Genomic DNA, 14715 nt, shown 5'->3' with positions numbered 1-14715 from the left:
ATGAAAACAGAAGAAGAATGAAAAAGTAATTTATAAAATTAATTATATTTATATAATAAACAAACTCGTAATGTTTATTATGTGTATTTCACTTGCGATGAAATTTAAAGTAAATATTTTTATAAAAAGGACTGTCGACGGTTGATGGTCATTTTGATTGATTGTTGAATCTAGTGTTAGTGATTATTCTTGTCTTTTTATATCTTTTATTTAATTGCTGTCATTAACTTTATTAACGTGAATATTATCCTTGAGTCGATGTTAAATAAAAGGATAATAATTACTGTGTTAAAATAAATTCATTGTCGTAATCTGCTACAGAGATTCTGTTTGCGTATGTGCGTATCTGTATAAGTGTGTGTGTGTGTGTGTGTGTGCGTGCGCGCGCGCGCGCACGCGCACACGAATGTATGTGTGTTTAAATAAGGAATGTATTTACGAGATAATATAAAGCGTTTGAATTTTTTTTCTAGCTGATGAATGCATAGAAGAATAAAAGAGGCTCTGAAAATTGATTTAAATTATGTGTAAATACGATACACACACACACACACACATATAATTGATATTATATATGTAGATGAAGTAATTGACGTTTGCGTGTTAAAAGTATAAATATATTTACAGTAGTAGTAGTAATGGTAGTAGTACTGGTAGTCGTAGTAATAGCAATAATAGTAGTGGTAGTAGTAGTAGAAGTAATAGTAGTAGTATTAGTAGAAGTAGTAGTAGTAGTAATAGTAGTAATAGTAGTAGTAGTAGTAGTAGTAGTAGTAGTAGTAGTAGTAGTAGTAGTAGTAGTTTCTAGTTAGTATATTTTATGCGCGAGAACGGTATACAAAGGCCCACGACGAGCGTCAGGAAAAACAGCGAAGATACTGATCCGTGGGAGAGAATACGAAACATCTTTAGCTTTCAAAAATTTTAACACACGATTCTCTCCGATACACGTATATCCTTTTTTCTTTAAAAATCTTTTTTTTTCGGACTCGAAATATGTCGAGAGATCGACATCGATCATTGAAAATCGACAGCTAAATAAATTAAATTTTTCATAAAATGATTTTATTATTTTTTTTTCTTCTTTTCCTTTTTTTTTTTTTTTGATCATCTTTTTCATTTTTGTATATATCAATACACTAATACGTTTTATGTTTTTATATACTTTTATATATTTATTTTTTATTTTTTAAATCAACCACCGATCTTTCTAACAATAATTTTGTTTATCGCGAAGAAAATATTAAAATGCGTTTTGGCGATATTATTTATCAGTGTTATTGTTCCAGTTTTTTAAGGGAAAAACGAAGAGTTCGTTATTTATACATACGAATAGAAAATGTGTGTAAGTGAGGGTAATAACGTCCGAGACGAAGATCGAACTTCTCGATTATTTTGCGGTGTTCGTGTCCTTTCGGTGAGACAGCGTTCTCACGTCAGCTGGCATTATGGTTCGTATTATGTTGGTCCTCTTTCTCTTCTTCCTTCTTTGCTTCGTTTTCTTCTTCTTCTTCTTCTTCTTCTTCTTCCCCTTCTTCTTCTCCTTTTTCTCAGTCTTCTTTCTCACTTACAAAAGCGCCTCGATATTCGTCGACAAGTTCTCATATCCCATTTGGAGGAACTCAAACGGTTTAACTGCATATCGACGTAAAATTTTGTAATAATTTTATTTGATGAATAATATCATCTCAAAAGGATGAACATGTTTTACTATATCGTATCATCTTATATATTTATTTTTTCTTTTCTTTTTGTTCATCAATAATTAAGAATTATCGTATTAATAAAGAGAATGAACATTTTCTATTACGGGATTTCGTTTAATTTTTCCTTTTAATTCTTTTATTTACTTTCTAATGTCTATATTAATAATTAATAACATTTACATTCGATGGAAAGAACGAACATACTTAATTACGTGGTCTCTCTTTATTTTTTTATTCTTTTTCTATTCTTAATTAGTATCATTCGCTTTCATATACGCTTTAATAATTATTGTAACAACTTTTTGTTAAGTTTTCATATATAAATCAATACGGAAAAACAGAGAAACTCTTATCAATTATCGAAACAGATGTTTATTACATTTACAGTAAAGCAATTGTTCAAAGAGAAGGTTTCCGTTTGCGTTCTCGTGATTGTGAATTAATCAGACTGACTCATTAATCGTTCGTAAGCGATCTCTTTTCGAACTCGTTCGATTGGCAGTAGGTCGATCATAGCAGACTGAATCAACGCTTTTAATTATAAACGTTCATTAACCTTTGCAACCGTAGAAACTTATGTTCAAATAGACTTCAACTTTCCAATAGTTTCGTCACGAATGTGACGATTCGATCGAGTAGAAAAAACCATAATCGATACCAGATACGGTTTAAAGTGTGAATTTGTGTACTGTTGCAAAGCAAAAAAACATCGATGAAGAAAGAAATCGCTCGAGTCACGACAATGGTGTACAAAAAAAAAAAGAATAGAAAGAAATAAATTCATCTAAGATACGAATTGATTTTATCCAAAAAAAAAAAAAAAAAAAAACATGATATTGCGTTTAATACAGTTTTTGTTTAAGAATCTTTTTTACTATTTATTTTATGCAAAATTAAACAATTTTTATTTTCTGTATTTACATAGTTTTTTTAATCATTTTGTTTAAAATCTTAAGATACGCATTTTATTAAAAAGTGCAACAGTACATTCAATATATATATATATATATATATATATATATATATATATATATATTTTTTTTTTTTAATATCGATCTTTAATATTCACTTTGCGAAAAATGTTAGTTATATTTTTAATTTTTCTACGCATATATTAATTTCTAATCATTTTATTTGCTTCTCAAGAAGTTGAAAATATTTCATTCGCATAAATCACGCGTAATAAAATATTTTCACAGGATACATTTACTTCTATATTATATACCATATTTCTTATGTACGTGACAATTCGTGAAAGTTGCAAAAACGTGTAACAAGATCTAGAACCAGGAATACGAGCTACGTCTTTTGAAATGCATTATAAAAGCTGTTTAGTTTACGAAAATCAATGTCGTTCGTTAAAAACAATCTATGGAAATTTACCAGCACGTGAAAAGAATCGATGACACACGCATTTAAACTGATTATTCGTTGTCAGCGACATTGTTTAAGAAATATTCTATATTTGTACCGTTTGTAACAATCGTCGACAATGTATAGACATAGTTTTGCATAGTATCTACATATAATCAATTACAAATCATCAAGAAATTCGAATGAGATATTGGAATTAGAAAGAGAATATAAAAAAAAAAATAGGAAAAGAAAAATATACATACGATAACAATTTTAGTTTGTGTAAGTTTGCAGGAACACGAATTTGAATACACGAGTATTTAAATTTCGACGTTTCCGTTATTAATAAAGATTAAATCACCCTTTGACCTTTCGATAGAAACAATCACAGTAAATTACTGTTGACATACACACACATACACATACACACATATATTTTACCTTGACCATATTGTTATTCGCTTATATTAACGAAATGTATACTGGTTAAACTAATAGTATCAAATCTAACATAAGTCCGTAAATACTTATTGCTCTTAAATCATAGATTCAACGGTGTTGGAAGGAGGAAAAAAAAATGATAGTCCCAAGTGGACTGAACGATCCATCGGTCAAACCACAAACCGCAAATAGAAAGAGAATAGACTAATATTACATCGAATTACTACTGTTTGCTTAATATACGAGAATGATATGAGTTGAATTTTAACCTTTAAAGGATATATATCTCTTGGAATGTTATTCGAATATAATTAAACAATTTAAAGTCTGGTAATATGGATATTTTCAATATTAACAATACAAAATTAATATGTAAATCAATTTAAACTTATTAATTTTAATAAGTAAAATTAATAAGTACAAAAATTTAAATTAATAGTAATAGTACAAATTAATAATAATATTTTTAAATTAATAATAATAATTTTTAATTACATTTTTTTTCATTATTCATTTCTATGATATTTTATTCTCATTATGATAGATCGATATAAATCCAAAGTAGGTAACACGATTTATATATATATAATACGACTGATATATATTGATGTTTCAGATATTACTCATTACGATTGGTAATTAACACAATTTTTGGATTATTTAAATTAATAATAAAAAAACATTTAATTACATTTCTTTTCCTTGATATTAGTTTCTAATGATACTTCATTCTCACGAGATTGGCTCGATTCAGGTTTTGAAGTAGCATTTCCTCGTTATTATCAAGGAGAGATTATCCGGTTCTCGATCATCGTTGAAGTATAGTGTTACGAGTTGTATCCTGTATCTTTTTTATTCCTTTTCTTTTTTTTTTTGGAAGCACGTGCCCGGTAAATGACCGGAAATCATGTCGTTGTCCTTCTGATGAGAAAAAATTTATAAAGGGTTGGAGGGTTCTTTGGGGATGATTCTCAAGGGTTAGTATATAGGCAGATAGGTAGGTAGATAGAATAAAAGAGGAAAAGAACTGGAGGATGGGACGATAGGAAGGAACACCTTGGTTCATCCTGTTTCCCGAAGGTGTTCCTCTTCTGGATCAACGAGTCAGGAAACTTTCGATGGAAAGATGAATACGACACTCGATATGACGACGATGATGGTGCTCCATGTATGTATAACGTACATACGTTATGGGGAGAACTTTGGATCGTAGTTTTTTTCTTTTTTTTTTCAAAGAAGAATGAAGATGAAGGCGTCGTACTACGCCCACTTTCGAAGGAGTCCAACTTGATGTGTATGCGCGCTCGCGCGCATACATATGCGCAAGACCAGAGCAGATGGTCTCAGTCGATCCAGTAGTATGTTATTCACAGATACGAGGACGGTCGATCGTGCGAAAGAAGAAGCTTGTTTCGAGGAAGGAGGAGGAGACTCTGTGCCTTCTCTCGAGGAAACGCGCTCTCTCTCTCTCTCTCTCTCTCTCTCTCTCTCTCTCTTTCCCTCTCTCTCTCTCTCTTTCTCTTTCTCTTTATTGCTTTCCTCATCTTAATGTCTCGATGATGAAAAATTAAACGAATCCATTTCACATTTTTACATACTCTCGTAAACTTCGAAATAAAAATCTCTTGATCGTTAATTTAAATCTTTTGATAAAAAAGAAAAGAAAAGAAAGAGAGAAAAAATGTTCACTTTTTTATAAACATTTTACTGCAACAAGTTGGAGAATCATTAAAAAGTAAATGTCTAACGGGTTCTCAAGTTTCTAGTCAGGCAACTCGAACGATCATCGACCGTCAACGCATATGGGTCGGTCTTGAGAATCCTTAACGCTTCTTCGGAAGCTTCTACCAAGTGTATTTACGTACGTATGTACACGACAAGAAACAAGGAATTAATATGCATAATTTGTTGGAACAATGGCGAGAACGAGGCTCGCTCTCGAAAGCGGGGTCGAGACCAAGCGAGTAAAAGACGACGTGGAAACAGCGAAAAGAACGGCTTCTTCTCGTGGCATCGTGTGTGGAAAAAAGATTATCCTATCCCCATGATCATGCAAGAATAAGATTTTCTTTCATTTCTTTTTTTTTTTTTTTTTTTTATTACCTTTTCAAATTATAACCAACTTCAATAATAACGTATTATTATTAGAAACCTTTTATTATTTCTTTTCAAAAAAAATTTTCCTTCTTCATTTTATTTTGTTTACTTTGAATGTGATAATTTCGAAAAGGAAAACTTTCATGTTCTTATTTTTCTAAAAACTCGGTATTCCCTTCAACGCATCGATATCTTATCCATGAACGACACGGAACGAAGTATTACGAGCGTATAAGACAATGAGGTCGTCATATTTTTCTTGTGTCCTCGCATGACGACCGAAAGAACTCTGAAACTCAGTGGCGTATAAGACTGCCGGCTCGTCTTGCTTCCTTCTACTCAACGCTCTCATCCATGACGCCCTACCTTCGCTTGCACATACGTAAAACGAATAGGTAAGCGTCTACTTCGAATATAATTTCGATTCGTTTATACATTCCTTTATTTCTTAAACGATCTTAACGATAGATTAGACGAATTTTGAAAGAAAATATAATTAGTATAATAATGATCTTCTTTTTTGTTTTTTTTTTGTTTCTTTTTTTTTTGTTTATTTCTTTATCTCTTTATTTTATTTTTTTTTTCTTTTTCGTTATAATCTTAATTACGTAGGAAAAGAATGGAAAGTAGTAGAAAGTAACGATAATAAATAATAATATTTAAAGACGTTAATGAAATTGTACGAGATAGAAAATACTTTCCAAATTTTAACTGTTTTGAATTTCTTTCTTATTTAGTTAACAATTATAATATTATCGCGATGAACGATCGATGATTTCTAATTAATGTAATTAAAAATTTTAATAGTGACTTACGATCTGTTTTATCATCGTTGTCGGTAAGTCAGATTTCTATAAATTCTTACCGACTCGCTATGGTCTGTAAGTCTAACTACTTGATCGACGATGAAACGAATTTTACTATGGTTAAGTAGAACGTAGAAATTTTACTTTACCGACGCAGAAATCAACGTTCAGATTCTTAGCTAGTTTGTTGGCGTACCATTCTATTGAAACGAGGGAAAATTTGATATTTGAAGAAACTACAATTGTTTAACAAATAATATAAAAGTATTTTTTTTTTTTAATGTTAATGTTCATAATAATCATCATTTTGAATTATAATTTCGAAACAAAATTCATCAAATAAAAATTGTTGAACAATAATTATAAATTTGAATATTTCTAAAACTACATATGATCACCGTATGAAAAAATAAATCTAATTTATTATAATATTCTCGAGAAGAAGAGAACACGACTCGTCAATTTTCTCTGAGAGGATGAGTGGTATGTGTATTATCCGAACCTTTCACCGTAAGATCTGAACCCATGCCGATACACGTTGGCTCGATGGACGAATCGTGTGTTCTTACCTCGAGTTTGCTTGGCTTAAGACAAATATTGAACCATGGTATGCGCGAGATGGAAGGAACTTCAACTAGTTCCAAGAAACTTCGACTCGTCTAGTACATAGGTACATACATAAATACGTGCGAGCAATGAAAAAAGATTTAACGACGACGTCTAGAGTAAAATGACTTAATGACGCATTCCAAAGCAGTCTCTTTTTTGTTGAAGATGAAAGAAAAAAAGTTAGTCAAATTTTACAAAGAGCATTACAATTCTATATTTATCATTATTTCAATATTAAAATTAAATAAATATTATAGAAGAAGAATAAGAAAAGAAAATTTAAAAATTTCGGTAGATCGATCTAGATTAAATAAATTTAGATAAGATTCAAAGTAGTGAATCATCGTATGTTAATTAAAACACAAATATTTAGAGATTATCAATTTTCAATGTAAACGTATGCTAGTATAGTAACTCTTTCAAGAGGGCTTTCAAGATGAAGAAGCAGAAAATCTTCTGAGATCAACGACTATCTAAGAAAGAAAGAGAAAGATAGATAAAGAGAAAGAGCTCGCGTGTATGGAAAGACCTAAGAACGAACGCGGGAACGCGTTGGAAAAAAGATATTTTTCTCTCTTCTCTCCCATAAGCTTGTACAATCGTATATATACACATACGTATGTATATATATGTATATATATATATATATATATATATGGGTGTGTGCATTTATATATGCATATATATGTATATAGAGAGGAGCATATATACGTACGAAGGTACGTCCACTAGCGGCGAGGTCGATGGCCTTTCTAAGGATCGAGCACCAGCATGTCCAGCATCACCTATCGGACGGAGAGCGAAACTTACCTCGTAATCCGCATTCTACGAGGAGAGACCGAAGACCCGTTACTAGAAGAGATTTACCGCGTCTTCGTAATGACGATGTTGCTAGGCAAGTCAATTCTCTAAGAAAAAGTAAGCAATTTTTCCATCGGCTCTCCTTTATCCTCGAGTTTTTAATATTTTATCTTTTTTACTTTATGAAAGCACTCAATACATAGTTTACCATTCGAATCATTCTCGATTATTCTTGAATTAGAAATTTCTTCCACTTTCTTGAGTAATTCATATAAGAATACATGAAAGAAAAAAAAAGGAAAAAAAAAAAAAGAAAGAAAGAAAAAAATATGTAATTCTACGATTAATACTCGACGTCGAAGGAGCGAAAGGAGAGTCTGTTTCTCGATACTCCTTCAAGGTCATTCGATTCCTTTCGACGGAAAAGGACGAGGTTGCGTAATTGTGTCACATAATTGATAGAAACTTGATTGATCATAGGAAAGAAAAGAAATAAGAGAAAAGCGGAAACCGAACATCCTTGTGACGTCGGGAATGTTACAAGGAAACATTTTTTCGAAAGAAAAATAAAAAAAGAAAAAAAAAAAAAGAAAAAAACTCGAAGATAAGGAAAAAAAGTTCGACGTTAACACTTCTCATTTATTTTTATTTTTTTCTCGATACATACTTTACAAGATATATTGAAGATAAGGAACAAGCATTAATTTTGCAAGAATTTTTGAAAAATTTCATTAAAATATCTCTCGAAAGATCTTGGAGTTTCAGATACATATATATAGGTATCAACTTTTAAACGTGATGCTCGTTCTCTTCCAGCACTTATACGATTACGACAGTCGATAACTTCTGGCCACGTAAGGCATTCGGTTCTACCGCCTATGATGCATGCCTAATCGCCTCTAATGGTTGCTTTTTGAAAGCAGTTCCCTCCCAGTTTGACTCGGCACATATACACACACATATATATATACATACGTTCTTTTCAAGCGAAATCGCATCTTACCAATTAGCGTCATTATTTATCGCAACCCTTTCTATCGATTTCTATTTATCTATCTCTTTATATGTTTCTCCTTTTTCCGTATATATATATATATTATACTTGTCTACTTACATTATTAAATATAATTTTATCGTTTGCATTAACTACTTTTTTATATATTTTTTGTTTCTTCTTTTTTTTTTTTTTATATTCGAAGTGTAAAAGGAGACGTAGATATTTATATTCCTTGTACATACGTTGTCCTCTCTTCGTACATAATACTATCATATTTTCTCAATAAGCTTGCGTCATGAACGTAGATAAATTTATGTCTAAGAGAATATATGTATATACGTACGTAGGACCATCGTGTCAAGAGGAACGTAGTATAAGTAAGTTTACTTGACTTGGATTAATAAAACAGTCGATTCGGCGCGAAGGAAAAAAATAAAACATCGCGATAACGATACTAAACATACTCGTATCACTCGTCGAAAGTGATACGAACGATGATAACCCTCATCCAGATGTTTCCGATGACAAGTTCGCCAATGTCGACGTGGTTTTGTAATTATGATAAGAAGAATAATATTTTCGATTTGTTTCAAGTTTTATACAGTTAAAAAACAAAACAAAAAATAAACAAATGGAATTAATTTTTATTGAAAATTATGATTTGTCAGACTCAATTCAATTTAAAAAAAAAGTTCTACTGTCCTTTCATCTAAATATCATCGAAATTATACACATCAATCTTATTATTTTTTCTTTTAAAATGAAGTTTCCCGCGTCGTTATATAAGATAGACGCGATATATCGCGAAAAAGTTTCTAAAAATGAGAACTTTCTCTTTGTGCGTTTCCTCAAGCACAATCAATGTCAGGATCGTTTGCCGAGGCCTCAATCTCATCGTCGAGATATCACTCATGGTTTATTAACTCAAAATTAAGATGCATCGTAATCATCGTGACTTTCTTTACAAGTCGAGACGAGTAATCAGTACAAAGAGAGGAAGAGAGAATAAGAGAAAGAGAGAGAGAGAGAGAGAGAGAGAGAAAAAGAGAATGAAAAAGAGAGAATGTTGCTGTTCCTCGTAATCCTTCGATGAGATTATAATGAGCACGCGGACTCTTTCTCAAGTGAGATCGCTCAGGGCTCTATTTCTCCTTCGTAATCCTTGTGAGGCTATTCTGATGGACGTTTATGTGAATGATTGATCTAACAAAAATCTATTCAAGTACTTTCTACTCAACGTATTTCCAGGAAATATGAATATTAAAGCGATAAATATATATACATATATATATATATATATATATACATATATATCACAGTTTATATAATATATATAAACATACATATACACACATATATATACATATATATATGTTATGGTTCATAATTAATAAATATTAATCGTAATATAAAGAACTTCGAAAGTTAATCAAATAATGCGATATATCTTTATAAAAATATTTGTTAATCGTTTTTACGTTTCGAATTGGCCATAAAGTAGATCCTACGTTTTAAGTTACAATCTACTTGAAAAACAAAGTCTCATATTTTTTTTATTCCTATACCATTGACATTGAGTAGCAGGTCTGTCCCAAGATTTCCTGTCCGTCTACTTCTAGACGTGTTTATGGTCTAGATTATCCTAAAAAACTGTAGAACTCGTCGTCTTTCAATTTCAGCTCCATATATCACAACTAATCCACGTGGTCCACTCTATCTCGAATCGTCGTCGTCTGCCCAAAAATGGTTGGCTATCAATGTATACGAGAGAAAGAGAGAGAGAGAGAGAGAGAGAGAGAGAGAGAGAGAGAAAGAGAGAGAGAGAGAGAGAAGGAGAGAAAAGGAAAGGGAAAGAAAGAGAGATAAAGAGAGCGAAAGAGAGAGGCAGACAAACAGACAGACAGAGAAAGAGCAGAGTAACGTATACGACGCAAATTAGGCTACCTGAAGAGCGACGTGCAAGAAGTATCGCTCGCGATTAGCAAGTCGTCTTACCAAATTTAGCGAGTTGCCGAAAGCGCCGAGTTCCTATCGCCAGTCCAAATCACTCGGCCGAATCGTTACATGTCACGACCCCTTCCTTCTTCCCTTCCTTAGTCGATTTCTCCACCCTACTCGAATGTTTTCAAGCGTTTTCATGAGAATGTTTCGCTGATCTTTAAGCTTCAAACTGCGGGCATTAAAGCCAAATTTGGAGCGACGGCTGCCCTGCATTATGCATCGTTCATCTTACCCCGAATGCCTATGGTAAAAGTTTCTTGACTGGTATCATAGATGAGTCGGATCGTTAAGAAAACACAAAGATCGTAAAGAAAAAGAACTTAAAAGTGATCGATTGTGAGTGTGTTTCGAAGTGAATTAAATAAATGTTACTATATGTATTTCTATGAATACAAAACTTGGTGAAGAATTAAAAAGTAATAATAATTTTAACTTCATAATTACAATAATTAATCTAATCATAAAGGAATATCCCAAAATTTGATATCAGTTGAAAATATTTGTATCTGTAATTATGGAAATATAATTGTAATAACGAGTATAAATAAACATGCATCGATATTTTCTGTTGAATGTTTTTACGTGACATCGTAGATATCACACTAAATCTTCCGAATCGAAAATCTCTCATCTTTATTAATGTCTTAAGCACGCTACTTTTATTGGCATATTCTAATTTCAATGTAAAAACAAATTCATATATATATATATATATATATATATATCTTTTTTTTTTTTAATTAAAAATAAAGTTTATGATTTTTCAATAATATGATATTTTACAAATTACAACGATCATAAATCAAAACCTTGATATGCAAGTAAAAACTTGCCACAAGAAATTATTAATATTATCAATAAATCAAAAAATAGATGCTGGTCAGGATATTACAATCTTGCTTCTTCGTTTGCGCGTATAGATTTAAAAGATCACATGTAATGTCAATGCGATTATGAAAATCAAGACTTAAACTACATACTGTCATACTGGTTATTATTTGACGAACAACAACTAATGTTTATAAAAAAAACTTCACAAACAAACAATCTTCCTTACTCTCTCATATAATGTATTGAAAAAGACTATAGAATTATATAATGTATTATAATCATTTTCAAAAAATTGTAACATCACGAACTAATTACCTATTAAATATTATAATATAAATCATAATATTGTATCAAACTATCGAATTTTGTATTACAAAATAATCTCCTTAAGGAGATTGAAATTTCTTAACATGTAACATATAATAAATTCGATCTCGAATTATTATTCACAAAGTATCCAACTTTATTGATATAAATATATTAATATAAATCAGGAATTTTTCAATAAACAATCGTCGAATTGATAAGATAAAAATAATATTAATATTGTAACAATCTCTAAAAAAAAAAGCAAACAATCATCATGCCAATCTAATTGCTAAGGCACGTGGCGCAATCAACCAAAACTCGTTAAGACAAAATTGGCTGGTGACAAAAAAAGAAGAAGAAAAAAAACGAGAGAGAAAAAAAGAGAAAAAAAATTCTACATAATTACGATTGGAAGGTAGCGACAAAACCAAGTCGATTATCGAAGTTGCTTGCACCTACGTGAGCGCTTGGCTAGGGGCTTGCATTATCGTTCTCCGTTTCTTGTTCCAAGCGCCAGACGAATGGTCCTTATTGGTAGCGCCAAACGTGACTCGCTTCGGATCACCTCGATCTTCTTTCTTAGTCGACGGAACGAAGAAGTTTCGCGCGATGTCTTGAGCCATCTCGAACGTACTTGAGAAACAAGCTTGAGCACGACTATCGCTTAGTTTCCTTAGTTAACAACGTACCTACCTATATTTTCTTCTGTCATCGTGAAACGCTTATAAGATCGACGTTCACTGAGGTTTACAAACACGTTTCTTACGATTCTTCTAAATAACGTTCCTATAAATTCTCTTAGAAGAGAAGTCTCGTAACTTCCGCAAAATATAAATGTCTAATCATATGAATATTTATACGTCTATCTAACTTTATACGTTCAGAAAATCCTTTCACACTCGTCTATACTGTCAATAAATACATAAAGAATTATTTATTGAAATAGCAAAATGATTGATAGGTAAATTGTTAAAAAAGGAAAAAAAATAATCATAAAAATAGGCTGTTTTTATGAGATCCATTAACCAAATTTCTACTTATGAAATCAAACGAAAACGTAGATGTTTCTTCTTCTAAACCTTTTAATATCACCAAAAATCGTCGTTGTTTTGTCCTAAAAAAGAGAGACGAACAAATGCGTGGGTTTACCATTGAATCGATAAAAGCTCATTCATTCATTTTTTGTCGACTTCACAGGTAGTAGTTGCTTCATTCTAATCAATTTCTCTTTGCAATGAGTTACTTATAACGGAACTAATATCTTTCGAAATCATTTACGGTGAGGTTGATTTTATTATTTCTTTTTTAATATTACATGTTAGAATCATGGATGAACACATCGCTCTACTTTTTCAATACTGATATCACTTGGATAGATTATAGGTGTTAAAAATAAGACGAAATTTATCTAATCTCGCTCGATATCGTACTGTCCTCGAGTATGATCATCTCTCTCTCTCTCCCTCTCTCTCTCTCTCTCTCTCTCTCTTTTTCTCATTCTCACTCTTCCTCTTTTTCTCTCTCTGGTTTAAGTTAATCTCACGAACGAAAGAAACGAAACTTGAGTTGGTCTCGTTCAATGCGTGGGATTTTTGGTCGATGTAAAAAGGAACCGCAGTTTGGAGAAAATCGTAACACATAATATCAGCCGACAGCTGCACCGGCTGTGCTAATATTTGGCAGACACCTCGCATCTACTTCGAAAGAAAGGAAGATAACTTTAACTGCATGCGATTTTGCAAAATTGTACTCAGCACTCTAGTTCTCTCTCTCTCTCTCTCTCTCTCTCTCTCTCTCTCTCTTCCTTCTTTTTTTTTCTTATCTAATATTACTGCTATTAATATGATTGTACAGTACTACTCCGTAATGTATTTTTTATTTTCGTTTTTCTACGTACTATCATGTAATTTCTGTAACTCTTTTTCTTTTTCTCTCAAGTTTTTTTACAAAAAAAAAGAAAATAGCTTATACTTATTTCTTTTTAAAAATGAATTTAAGAAAGAAAGAGAAAGACATTTCCGTAAAGATTAAAAGAAGTAATGACATCTCCCCTCAACTAGATACTTTCTAGAATCTCCGACTTTCACCGATCGAGATAATCGAAGGACGCTATGGTACAGTCTCGTAACTGTGATGAAGTTCGTCGAGAAACATACGAGATGTCCGATAAATAATAAATCTCCATTAGGGTCGGTCGATGATCGTCGAAAGTCCATCGAACCTATTTGCTCCCGATCTTGCAGTTTTCTTCGTTGCTAACCACGTCCTCGACATATTCCAAGCTAACGAACTAGACAAAATTAATTCCAATCCCGATATTATCTCTTGATTTTTCTTCGAACTTTCGTAAGAGGAGAGATAGACATTCTTATATTTATGTACTTACCTGTACCTTGAGATTTCATTTGACACAGCTGATTTGGTATAGAACAAAAAACCTAGAAACGATTCTTAAAATTTATCTCGATTATAATTTGTATAGTACTGACGTAAAAATAATTGCATAGAACAATTATTTTTTTAAAAAATCATGTAACACGTCAATTAAAATATTTGACGATACGAAAAATTCATGAAATTTCCAAGAAACAGAGAAATTCGTGTTTGGTACGGCAAATTAAACTTCTACGATTACAAAACAGCTGATTGTTTTACGTCCAGTCATAATTTCAAGCGAGTCGATCGATATTCTACAACAAAGATCGCCTATATCGTTTTCAATCTTATTCTAATCACATATCAATGATAAACGATACGTCTA

At 31.6% G+C, this 14715-nt stretch overlaps 1 protein-coding gene and 1 long non-coding RNA gene across 4 annotated transcripts in view; both read left to right on the top strand.

The window, feature by feature from the left end:
* The window catches only part of LOC124952612 (epidermal growth factor receptor), a 121425-nt gene that overhangs the window by 29882 nt on the left and 76828 nt on the right, over positions 1–14715 (top strand). The gene's annotated exons all lie outside the window — the stretch shown is intronic.
* Positions 1–14715, top strand: part of LOC124952724 — a 52541-nt gene that overhangs the window by 26612 nt on the left and 11214 nt on the right. The window lies entirely within an intron of this gene.

The sequence above is a fragment of the Vespa velutina genome, chromosome 1, assembly GCF_912470025.1.
Source record: "Vespa velutina chromosome 1, iVesVel2.1, whole genome shotgun sequence".
In the NCBI taxonomy this organism is placed as follows: Eukaryota; Metazoa; Arthropoda; class Insecta; order Hymenoptera; family Vespidae; genus Vespa; species Vespa velutina.
The sequence above is the reverse complement of the archived record's forward strand: the minus strand, read 5'-3'. Positions and strand labels throughout refer to the sequence as shown.